Consider the following 13360-nt stretch of genomic DNA (forward strand, 5'->3'; position numbering starts at 1 on the left):
AGCTGACTTAATGTCTGTCACATGAGTCACTGCCATCCTGGTGGGCCCTGGCACTGTTTTTATTAAGTTTTCTGCAGACAATTTTGCCTGTAATTAAATTCCTCCGATTAAAAAACAATATTTCAGATATGCACAATGCCATTATTCCTTTACAGAATTGTAATTTCAGATATCTACAGGGTAATTTTTACTAGGACAAATGACATCACTTTTTCCACTTTTGGGGTGACATGTTCATCAACTGGTTTAGATTAGTTGGTTTTTGATAGAATGATTGTTCATTCTATTTCTCTTTACAATGGTTGTTTTGCATAAAAACTACTTTGAGGCAGACATAAAAAGCTTCTTTAGTTAAGCATATTTAGCAAGTTTTGTAAAAAAAAAATTAATTTGTTATAAAATGCTTAATGTGTGGGACCTGGGTATAAGCAGATTAATCAACTCGGACCAATCATGGAACATTTGTCACTAGAATTACATAACAAAAAAACACATCATTTCACACAGTCAGATGCACACACATACCAAGCAGCCCCCCCTCATTCTGTACAAACACGAATTTCTGTCTCCAAACTGAATGTATGCATGTGATAATTTAAATTCTGCTGCTCGGTTGCTTCTCTGCCATTGGCTCTGGATTCGACAGTGTCCTCCCTACTCTTCTGCCTCCCTAATGATTGGTCGCCGCCTGTTCACCTTACCCTTTGGTGGTACCATTAGGCCCACAGCTCGCCAATTAGAATTGTGTAGAAGTTGCTGGTCTGAGTAAACTGTGTGGTTTGAGTAACAGCATTTAGATTTTCCTTTAGTTTAGTACACAATTGTGTTTTGGTTAAGTTACGTTTTTTAGCTGTTTTTGGTTTGTAGTTTGTATAGCTTACCATTTGCTATTGAACTTTGGTTCGGTTTGTACAAAAAGCTCCATTATGGTAAGGTTAAGAGTAATTGTAAGATTTTGGTTTTTGTGTAGTATTTTGAAAATAAGACAAGTATTTTTTTGGTTTTGTATAGTATTTAGAATAAGTAAAGAAAATTGTTTATTATTTTATTTAATTGTTAATGGTTAATTGCATATTGTATTGATAATTGTTACCTCAGTGCCTTTTGTTAATTGGTTTTCTTATTACTTTTGCCAGACAAGATATACCGACTATAGGACACCTTTTGTTGTTTATTATTGTTTTTTGAACCTGGTTTTGTAATAAATGATTGTATATATCGTAAGTATATATATAATTTGGTCCGGCTCATTTTGTTTTATCAACCCCAATTCCCCTGGATTTGAAACGGGGTCGTAACAACCGCTGTGTTGCCTGTGGTGGCTGGTCTGCCTGAGGAGGCGGGATCTAGCAAGTGTAATGGGGCGGAGCAGTTTCCACAGCACAGTCAGGAACCACGCTTCCCCCTCTCCGTTAACTTCTTACTAAGAATACCACAGGCCAGAGACGTGTCTAATAAAACAATACGGCTTTATTAAACAATGCAATAACTACTAAAGTTTAAAACAAACCAACGAAGCGGTAGCACTGTGGAACAGAAAAGGAATCCACTGTCAGGGCTAACCCAGCCCGCGGCAGCTCCAACCCACAACAAAAGAAAAGAGGGGTCCGCGTTCTAAACCACCCGTGTAAACACTCACACTCACACTGCACTGCACGAAAAGGGAATGTGGACCACCACCAGAGATGGGGCAGCCGCCCCGGGCTGCAGCACTTGACAAAAGAAAGAGGGGGAGGAACAATTAGAACACAGAAGCCACAGTGCTACACTTTAACAAAACAAAAACACTCAAAACGCAATGAAAGCATGCACAAGGATTAAAACCCAAAAAACCATGCAACATAATTAAACAACAAAATAACATAAACACACAAAAATAGACAAGACTATTAAGATGGTGCGAGCCTGGTCCGCCGGTGAGCCCAGGTCCCGCAACCAGGCAGCGTCACGCCGGGTCGCCACACCGTCCGTTCGCTCCACACCGGGGCTAATCCAGGCAGGAAGACAGCCAGACGGACGGAGGAAAACCAGGAAGAGGATGAAATTGGCAAGGCTTCAGTTGGAGCATTAGCGCAGTTTGAGATCCCTCACATTGAAATCAAGGCTGACAAGCAGGTGCGCATGCATCGTTTGGAGCTGGAAGCTCAAACCCAGTCCACTATACCGGTGACTGTTGGCTCTAGCGGGTCATCTGATGCCTCGGTCTTCTCTAGTCCCTAATATTAAAAATGTATTCCTGCTGTGCCTGTATTTGGGGATGGAGATGTTGACTGCTATTTTGCAGCATTTGACAGAATAGTGCTAATTTTGAAGTGGCCAAAAGACTGGTGGGCCTTTCTTGTGCAATGCAGATTAAAAGGGAACGCTCAAGAGGTCATTGCAGCGCTCCCTCTTCTTGGCAGCCAGCGCAACGATGTTGTGAAGGCTGCGGTGCTTAAAGCTTATGAATTAGTACCGGAAGCCTACCGACAGAAATATCGAACGTATCAAAAAAACCAGTCCCAGACTTACATTGAATTTGCATGGGAAAAGAGAAATCTCTTTGACCGGTGGTGCTCTTCAGATGGTGTGAGCACTTTTGATTCTCTGAGAGAACTAATCCTCTTAGAGGAATTTAAGAAACAGCTATCTGAGAGTGTGGTAGTTTATTTATGAGCAGCACGTGGCTACTTTGTTGGCTGCTGCTGTAATCGCAGACGAATATGTGCTGACTCATAAAACAGTATACAAGCCAGTTGTGAAAAACACTGCTGTTGAAAATGTGAAATCAGCCAAACCTTGCATTCAGGAAGAATGTTCTTGTTATTACTGCCACAAAGTAGGGCACTTAATAGGAAACTGCCTGATGCTTAAAAATAAGCAGAAAGGCCAATCCTCACCTCCTGAAGAAAAGGGAGTGGGACTTGTGAGCGGTAAAAGCAAGGGAAAAGAATTGACACAACACTGGGACCATGTTTTGCACCATTTATTATGGATGGCTTTGTAACTCTGTCTGAGGATTCTTCAGAACCTGTGAAAATAAGAATGTTAAGAGATACGGAAGCTTCCCAGACTCTCATTCGAACAGATGCACTGCCCTTTTCTGAAAGTTCACATGCAAGGTACAGTGTAATCTTGCATGGAGTAGAATTGGGATACACTCCCCAACTCATACATCTAGTCCATCTAAAGACAGACTTGGCTACTGGTGTCTTTCCTATGGCCCTCTGTAATGAGTTGCCTGTTGCTAACGTCTCTATTCTCTTAGGGAATGACATCGCTGGAGGCAGAGTAACTCCTGCTCTGGAAGCGCTGGATGCCCCTGAGATCAGTAAACAGACATGTGTGGTAATCCGTGCTCAGGCACTGATTTGACTGACACATTTTTTTGACATCTCTTTCAGATGATGAGAAGCAGGTGGGAGAAGCAGAGGAAATGGTAACAGGCCCTGACGTAAAAGTTTGGGAGGTTCAGCCATCCCCTGTTAGCTCCCCCTCACCCATTTCACGTGCAAGCTTGTGTGACACACAGAGGAAGGACCCTACGTTACACAAGTGCTTCAAAGAGGTGGTAAGTGCTGACAAGTTAGCAACAGTTGGCAGTGGTTTTTATATGAAAGACAAGGTGCTAATGCGATGTTGGTGTCCAGTTGTAATTCTGAATGAGGACTGAAATGTAGTAGAACAAATTTTAATACCAGCGCCTTTCAGACAACAAGTACTGCACCTAGCACATGACGATCATTGGTCAGGACACATGGGAGTGAATAAAACATACAGGTGTGTGTTGAGGCATTTCTTGAAAGACATCATTCACCATGTTAGCAGCTGCCGTGTGTACCAGATAACTCAAAAGCCGAATCAGAAGATTCCATGTGCCCCGTTGCGATTCCAGTTGTGATTGAACCATTTGAGAAACTTATAATAGACTGTGTAGGCCCTTTGCCATGTAAACGATCCGGAAACTGTTTTATGTTAACGTTAATGTGTGCTGCAACTCGGTATCTGGAAGGGAATTCCTTATGCCGGATTAGCACTAGAGATGTTACTAAGGCTTTGCTTAAATTCTTTTCAACGTTTGTTTTGCCGCAAGTGATATAGTCAAATCAAGGGAGTAATTTTACCTCCAGACTGTTTATACAGGTCTTAAATTATCTGAATATCTGACACGTTACTAGCACAGCTTATCACCCGGAAAGCCAAAGAGCATTAGAAAGGTGACATCAGACCACTGAATCTATGCTACAGAAATACTGTTGGGAGGAAGGCAAAAATTGGGATGAAGGACTCCCATTTGTTCTCTTTGCTGCTCATGAGTCTCCACAGGAATCACTCGGATATAGCCCTGCGTAGCTTATCTTCGGTCATTCTCTTCGAGGTCCATTAAAGGTCTTGAAGGAGAAATTACTAGATAGTAAGACCTCTCCAGAGTCAAATGTGTGCAAGTATGTAACTTCCTTCCACGCCAGATTAAAAAAGCCCGTACATTTGCGTCTGAGGCTTTAAAAGTCACTCAAACAACAATGAAAAGAAAATATGATAAGAAGGCTGTAGTGCGTCAGTTTAAGAAAGGAGATCAGATATTAGACCTACTTCCGCTAGCAGGAGCTGCTTTGGATACACACTTTTTAGGACCTTATGTAATTAAGCAGCGTTTGTCAGACACTAACAACGTCATTTAGACCCCCGACCGCTGATGCAAGACTCGAACATATCACATTAATATGTTAAAAGTGTACGTAACCCATAGTAACTTGTAAGAAAACTCCCATAGCAACTGTAATCTGCCAGATCCGGTTCAGTGCGACATTGTAATCGCGAACAAAAGTGTTTCCCCAGTAGTATAACAATGGTCGGAATTTTAGCCACAAAGCTAACACCACAGTTGTGTAATTCAGAAATGCTAGTCAAGCTACCATCTACACTACAGCATCTCCATGAAAATTAGCCATCTGGTCTTTTCGCGTTAATCAATAAGTTTCACAGCTTATTTCAGGACATCTCTTCTTGCACCACTGTCATCTCCCATGACATTGATGTAGGAAATTAAAGAGCAGTTAAACAGCACCCGTACCAGTGTAGCTTGCCCGATACACAGCTTTTGACTCAGGAAAAAGACTATTTAGTCCAGAATGGCTTTGTTAATCCCAGAAAGACTCCCTGGAGCTCACCATGTCTGATAGAAATGAAACACCTGGTTTTATTACAGATTACAGAAAGGTAAACGCCGTGACTGTTGTGGATGCATACCCAATGTCGCGAGTGGAAGACTGCGTGGATGCTATTAGGTCAGCACGATACGTGACTAAAGTAGATCTGCTAACAGCATACTGGCAAGTCTCGCTAACAGAAAGAGCACCCGAAATTTCGGGCTTTGTAACACCTGACAGGTTCTTACAGTACACAGTGATGGCCTTCGGTACATGTAACACTCCTGCTACATTCCAGCGTTTAATAAACACTCTGTTTGCAAGCCTCCTGTACTGTAAAGCATACTTAGACAACATGGTGATTTATACAGACATTTGGGATGACCATTTGTCTGCCCTAGAAGAAGTGTTCACTCGTCTAGAACAGGCCTCCTTGACCTTAAATCTTGTCAAATGTGAGTTCAGTCGGGCCACTGTCTCCTATCTCGGAAGACAGGTGGGCCAAGGTGTAGTGCGCCCTCTCGAGGCTAAAGTAGAAGTCATAAGTCAATTTGCTGTTCCCAAAAATAGAAACGCATTGTATGACGGGATACTAAATAGAAAATAGAAACTTCTGCTGCAACTTCACTACCGTTGTCTCACCCTTGGCAGCTTTAATCAGTCCTAAGCAGGAATTTAGATGGACTGATAAATGCCAACATGCTTTTGATAGTGCCAGAGCTCTACTTCGACATGTGCCAGTGCTAGCCGCTCCCAACCTCCTGAAACCGTTCCATCTAGAGATAGAAGCCAGTGCAGTACGAGCAGGCGCTGTGCTTTTACAGTCCGACGATAACGGGATTGATCACCCCGTTGGTCATTTCCCACGGATGTCCAGCCAGCATCAGATGCATTATTCCACCATAGAAAAAGAGATTCTGTCACCGTTGTTGGCTCTGCAGTATTTTGCGTTTACGTGGATTCTTCTTCTGTGCCGACCATCGACTTTACTGATCACAATCTGCTAACATTCCTTTCGAAAATGTATAATCAAAACCAAAGACTGATGCGTTGGGTACTCATTGTTCAGGAATACCATCTGGAAATTCACCATAAAAAAAGTACCAACAAAGTCTGTGCTGATGCTCTGTCTCATATAGAGATTCCTGACCATGAAGATGATGACAGAGATGTGGAAAAAAACTAAATGTAAAACAAAAATGTAAGAAATGTGAAGTTGGAAAATGTGATTGTTTGTGAAAGATATTAACATTCTTTCTGTGTTTCCAGAGATGGAAAAATTAGAATGTGTGTGATGGACCTGAATTTTAAGGGTGTGGGTGTCACATCCCTAGGCCTGTGGCCTGTGGATGTGATATTTTAAATTCTGCTGCTCGGTTGCTTCTCTGCCATTGGCTGTGGATTCGACAGTGACCTATTCTTCCGCCTCCCTAATGCTTGGTCGCCGCCTGTTCACCTTACCCTTTGGTGGGACCGCCCTCTGAAACCTCTGGTCTGCTGACAACGCCCCCCCCAAAAAAAAAAACTTGTGGGGCTGGTGGCCTGCATGCCCTTTTGAATTAAGCATGTGCCCTCTGCAGGGTTATTAATTAAAAGGCGAAGCCATGGTAACCAAAAAGGAAAAATGTCAGAGACAGAGCCACAGCTGAAAGGCTATTCAAAATGCTGGACTGCTTCCTGACTGAGAATGGGCTAAAGTGGGAGAACTGCATTGGTGTTTGCAGTGATGGTACACAGACCCTGTCAGGAATTAGAAAGGGACTTCAGACACTCATGAAGAAGGCCTCACCTAGTGATGAGTAAACACACTGTGTAATACATAGAGAAGCACCGGCATCAAGGCATCTTTCCTCTGAATTAAATTAGGTTGTGACTGACATTGTAGGTGTAGTCAATTTTATAAAGACCAGACCCCAAAAAGCAAGAGTTTTCTCTGCTATCTGTGAGGGCATGGGAGCGGAACATCAAACTGTGCTGTTTCACAGTAAAGCAAGGTAGCTGTCACAAGGAAAAGTCTTGTCCCGAGTTTTTGAGCTCAGAGAAGAGATAAGAATGTTTTTGGAGCAGGAGCACAAGAAAGAAGTTAGAGAAAATTTTAGTAAACTTCCTGGCAAAATTGGACCACCTGAGTGAAATATTTGGAAAGCTAAATTAACTAAATCTACAGCTCCAAGGGAAAGATAAACACCTCCTTCAAGTCACAGACAAAATCCGCTCTTTCACTCGAAAGCTTGCAATGTGGGGCAAGCAACTTGATGAGGGAAACATTAAGTCATTCGAGAACCTGCATGAATTTGTTGACACTAATGATTATGATGCCACCTCGGTGATTCCACATTTTAAGTAGCATAATTCATCTTTGGTACGTCCCTGAAAACAGTTGCCAGTATGACTGGGCACTTTAGTGCACCAGCTCCAACTGGTTTCAGTTTTGCAAAAAGAGGACCAGTTCAATGACATGATGTCTGACTCCACATTGAGACTGCAGTTCACATCACCGACACTGAGTAAGAGTAGAAAGGTAGTATCCACTCTTAAGGCAGCATGCTATGGGCTTTCTTCTTCCTTTTGCAACATCTTATCTTTGTGAGACTGACTTGTTTGCTGTTCCTGCACTGAAGACCAAGTACAGGTCCCAGCTAAACATTGAGCAGGAGCTGAGAGTTGCATCATGCTTCAAACCTCGCTTCAAAAAGCTGTGCACTGCTAAACATTCTCATTGTAGCCATTAAGCCTACATCCACAGGTTGAGAGGTGGTCATGTGATTTCATGAAAAGAAAAAAAGAAAATAATTGAGAAGAGTTGCATTAAGGGAATTACAAAATCAGCCTACTATCACCTTAAGAATATATCAAGAGTAAAAGATCTGATGTCTTAGCAGGACCTGGAAAAACTAGTTTCATTTTATACTGCTTGATTATTGTAACAGTGTTTTTACAGGATTGACCTAAAAAATCAACTAGACACCTGCAGTTTATTGAAAACTCTGCTGCTCGAGTCCTCACTAATACTGTCAAGTTGCTTTAGTATTATTTCAATTTTCCAGAACTTGATAAGAAATGACATCCACCTGGAACTCTACACCGGACTCGAATAACCAAGCAGCAGTCAATTATATCTTTTTCTCTTTCTTTCCTTTCTTTATTTAGACTTTAGCAGGAAGAACAGTTGTGAAATATGTTTCCTTTGCCATCTTTTTTTTTGGTCTTTTATCAGGTGAAAAACCTTCATGACGTCACAGATAAGCTTTCTCCCCGCTCGCACTGATGATCTATTTTCCCTACACGAAGTTTGACTGAAAAAAAACCAAGAAAGTGGACCACATCAGTCCAGCTCTGAGGTTTTAACGCTGGCTGCCAGTCCATCAGAGAAAAAACTTTAAGGTTCTGCTGCTGGTCTATAAAGCTCTGAACGGTTTAGGACCAAAATACATCAGTGATCCCTTAACCCAGTATGACCCTACCAGAACCCTTAGGTCATCTGGATCTAGTTTCTTATCAGTTCCCAGAGTCAGAACCAGACATGGAGGAGCTGCATATAGTTTCTATCCTCCACATGTCTGGAACAAACTCCCAGAAATTCTCAGATCAACTGAAACACTCAGTTTATTTAAATCCAAGTTAAAAACCCACCTGTTCTCTGCTGCATTTCAATAGTTTTTATTTAGATTCCAGATCTGCATCTGTTCCTTTTAAGCATGAATTTTTAAACTTGATCATGTTTACTATTTTTCCCCACAGTAGAACTTTATTTCATGCATTTTATCTTAGCTTTTACTTTCTGTTTTTCTTTCTTTCTCTATTTTTTAAATTCACTTGTTATTGCTCCCTGCTGTAATGCTTTTAATGTTTTATGTAAAGCACGTTCAACGGGGAGCATTTCAAACTATGAAATGGCTCTTGAGGTTGTGCAGCCTCTGGCAAATTCCCCTCCTCTGGATTTATGTTTAATCTTTTCTATAATTATGTACTTGGACCTGAACTTTGTAAAATGCAGCTTGTCTTTGGTGTCATTGCACACCATGTTTTTGTATATTATAGTGGTGAATTACCTCCACCTACTGCTGTCTAAATCGAACGTCAGAACTAACCGCTGAGGGGGGTAGCACCTCTGGGCTCCTGGAGCCCTGGACCCTTTGCTCAGGCTGACCTGGATGGCCAGTCCGTGGCGGGGCCAGCGGCCGCCGATATTGGCCCACTGGGACCTGTGCCCCAAGACTGCAGGGGGCTCCTGCTCGGGCTCTCCTCTGCCGCCCTTTGGGCGGGGCTGGAGTCGTCTTCAGGGTGGGGTAGCTTGCGTTAGTGCTCCAGGCTGCTGCTGAGGGCCCGGGTCTCTGGGCTGCCCTGGTCTGCCTCTGACCTCCGTAGAGGCGTCGTCGCATTTTCACAATATTGTATTATTCTTCATCTTCTGCAGGCTGACTTTTTTTTCCCCCTTGTGAGTTAGTGTTTGGTTGTTGCTACTTTTGTGATATGTCTTATTGATTTGGTTATTATTTAAAAGCTCATAATGACTAGCAGCTCTGTTTTTCAGTAAAACCATAGGAAACTTTCTGGTGTGTTTATGTTCAAGTGTAACAGTTTGTTATAAGGCGATAGTGTGGATTAAAGGCTCGTTGCCTTCTCTCTGTCGTGTTTCTGTCTCCTCTTTTTTCCTTCTTTCTTCCCTTTTGCTTTTTTGCTGTCTTCCTTCTTTTTCTGTCCCCTCCGGTCAGGTCCAGCAAGTTTACATAGATTCCATGATTCAAAGTAAATAAATTAATTAATTAATGCCCACAGGGCATGGTGGGAGGGTTAAGTGTGATGTGGGTGTGTGAAAGGGAGCAGTCATGGGTTGGATAGATAGGGGGTGAGGGAGGGTGAGTGGCTTTTCTCCTTTATTTTCCTTTTTTTTTGTCTGTCCCCTCTGGTCAGGTCCAGCAAGAATACATAAATCCCATAATGCAAAATAAATAAGATAAAACAATATATTGAAATAAAGAAAGAAATAAAATAAATATATATCATCAAGAGGAGCCTTATACCCATAAAGCTCCTCTTGGCATATCAAATTTGTTCAGCACAACAGAGCACTCAGACCATTTTCTGTTTGCTACAATGGTAGAAAGGACAACGTAAAAAAAAAAAAAGAAAAAAAGAGAAAAAAGAAGAAGTTGGATCACAAACATTTAAATAAACACTTCCTCTTTTCCAGATAATCAAACATTCTATAAATATTTTGACAAAACTTACTTTCCAGGTTTCACACATTTAGTTGCTCATTTCTCTTTAAAAGTTTTGTAAAAGTTTTAAATTTTTTTCTTAACTTCTGCTTTATGTCTTTTCGTTCACAGCAACCTTTCCTGCATCTCACATTGTTCTTAGTTCCCTCATGTCCTCCTCTGTGGCTTTTTTTGGACCACTTCTCCTTCGTCCTAGTTCTGGGTTGTTCTGGTCCCTCAGTCTGATAAATCAAACCAATATAAACGGCTTCAGTTTTACCTTCAGATGGAGGATTTCATGGAAAAACTCAGCCTCACAACGACGACCTGAGAGGAAGTGAAAGTAAACCAGAGAGGCATTTACTGACCCAGTTAGAAATCCGACACGTGGCAATCGGTTCTGTTGGACTTGAACTGCTCAGAACTGCTGGAGGTTTCCACAAAGAAACAGAAGCCTGATCCTGGACCTGAGTTCTTAAACACAAATTTTTAATTGTTCTTCATCTTTGTTGATAAAATGAGTTTGTGTGTGTGTGTGTGTGTTTTTTTTTTTTTTTTTGTGTGTGTGTGTGTTTCCTGCTGTTTCTTAATGTTTCCACCACCAACTACTTGGTTTGGCTGATGTTTAGTTGGAGGTGGTTGTCCTGGCAACATGTCTCCAGGGTCTTCACCTCCTTCATGTTGGTTGTCTCATCATTGTTGGAGACAAGTCCAACCACTCGTGTGTCTTCAGCTAATTTCTCATCCTTCCTCCTGAGCTACAGCCCCTTTGTTGATTCATTAAAATGTGGGCAGGAAGTCCAACACTGTACTGGGAAATGACCAGTATGGGTGGACGTCCATCTGCAGCGCAGGACACAATGAAACTGGAAATGAGTCCTAGAGCCAAACTGCTGGACTCAAACATTTGGAGGTTTGCTTTTATAAAATGAAGGATGAGCTGATTTAGTTACAAGGCTGGAAATATTTCAACGTACGATCAATACATGAAGTTTTTGTAGCAGCTACTATCAAAGAGAAAACACCTATAAAGATTTTCACTGGAAAGAAAAATACTAACAGTAAAAACCTGACAGAAGAGCTCCATTATTTCTATTTTAAAAATTCTTTACTTGATCAGTTCATTAAACTGACATCCTGCTGTTCACATTTTTACCAGCAGAGCAAGACAAATCACCATCAATCAAGACACCACTTCCTCCATTCATACATCTGTGCTAACAGTACTGTGTTAATATATTTCTCCTTTTTTTGTGATCATATATATTATTCACATTTTCTTCATAACAAATAACAACGGCATTAATAATTATAACATAAATATAACAAATTGTAAACCCCCTACCCCACCCTACCTAACCTACCCCTCTGACCTTAAGCCATCAATAACAATTAATCATAATTATAAATAAAGAAAACAAGAAACATTGATTGAATAAATGGAATTGGGACAGTTTCAAAATGGCAACTCAATCTTAAATTCACCTTTCAATTTTGCCAAAATAGAATACTTTGTTGCTTTGCATTCTGCATTCGGGCCAAAGATATTTTCAAATAAATTATATCAAGAAAAGCCAAATACCAGTGAGAGATGTTAAGCTTATGTGGTGGTTCCCATCTTATTGCAGTTATTTTCTTTGCTGTTGTTAGACCAGCATGTAGTAGTATCCATTTTTCACAGCTATGCATTTATCATAGATAAACTGTTTAAAATAAAGTTTGAGGATTTACTGGAATATTTTGTGCTGTTATCAAAGTTAATGCAGCTGCAACTTCTTTCCAAAATCTGACAACAGGTTTGCTGTTGTTTCCTAGACCATATGTATGAAAGTCCCCAGTTTATTCTGAGAGCAAAATGTACATTAAGAGTTATCAGGACCTTCATTCGGTAAAGTTTGCAAGGTGTTAAATAAGTTCTATCTGATGATCTGCATTTCTTGAAGATAAACTTGTATTATTCCGTACCTCATTCCAGTCAAACTTTGAGTCCCAGTCTGATATATCCCTTCACCATAATGTATCTAGAACTAAAGGTTGTATAAGATTTTTTTTAATTGTATTGGTATACAGTAGTCACCATACCTATTGTTGTTAATTGATCTAAGATCTCAAACAAGGGATGTTTAGATAAGTTTTCATTTGGTACTCTTTATGCTTTAAGTGCAGCTCTAATCTGCAAGTAGAAAAAAAAAGTTATATATTTTGTAAATTAAAGCTATTCTTAATATCTTGAAAAGTACGCAGGCCATTTCCATCATAAACATCCCTAAGTAAATGTAAGTATATTGTGGGCCTTGAATGGGTCTACCCCCAATTTGTAAACTAAAATCATTGAAAATTGGGGTGTACAAGTGCCATACAATGCCAAGTTGATATCAGAATATAATTGAACCAAATTTTAACTTGCACTTGTTGATTGTTAAATTAGATAATAGAACCTCTCTGAGAGACCGCAGATGCACTAAATTTTCTTCTAATTTGTAACCCGAAACATTTGCTGTAGGACTAAACAATGTACTAAGTGGACGAAGAGTAAAAGCCCAGAAATAGAGTTTAAAATTTGGTAGTGACAATTCTCGTTCCCTTCTATTTCGCTGGAGTATAAATTTTTACACAAGGTTTCTTCCATACGAATTTGTTAATATTTTTATGTAATATTTCCAAACTCACCTCTGGAGGAGCAAGCGGTATCATAGGAACATTCTACTTTATATTGGCTATACGAGCCGGTAATGAATTTGGTAGATTCATCCATCTGTCCAAGTCATACATAATTTTCCTAAAAACCTCCAGATAACTTTGTTTTACAGTAGCCTTCAAAGAAGCAAAGATTTTATTCCATGGTATGTGAAGTACTGCACTATCAAGGCGAGGTTTCAAGAGGTGGCGGTAGGCTAGCAAAATATAATACGACCAACTTAATAAAGCATCTGCAAAAGCACCGCGTCAAAGAGCACACAGAGTTTATGCAACTGTGCTAAGCGAAAGGAAAAAGTACGGTGAAACAACTGACTCTGATAGACACCTTGA

At 40.7% G+C, this 13360-nt stretch overlaps 1 protein-coding gene across 2 annotated transcripts in view; it reads right to left on the minus strand.

The window, feature by feature from the left end:
• LOC121649649 (NLR family CARD domain-containing protein 3-like) overlaps window positions 1–10650 on the minus strand; it is a 36534-nt gene extending 25884 nt beyond the window's left edge. For both annotated transcript variants that reach the window (XM_042000657.1, XM_042000648.1), the window contains exon 1: window positions 10611–10650. The gene's annotated coding sequence lies outside the window, so the exon portion shown is untranslated. The remainder of the gene's footprint in view (window positions 1–10610) is intronic.
• Between the last annotated feature and the right edge of the window lie 2710 nt (window positions 10651–13360).

The sequence above is a fragment of the Melanotaenia boesemani genome, chromosome 2, assembly GCF_017639745.1.
Source record: "Melanotaenia boesemani isolate fMelBoe1 chromosome 2, fMelBoe1.pri, whole genome shotgun sequence".
In the NCBI taxonomy this organism is placed as follows: Eukaryota; Metazoa; Chordata; class Actinopteri; order Atheriniformes; family Melanotaeniidae; genus Melanotaenia; species Melanotaenia boesemani.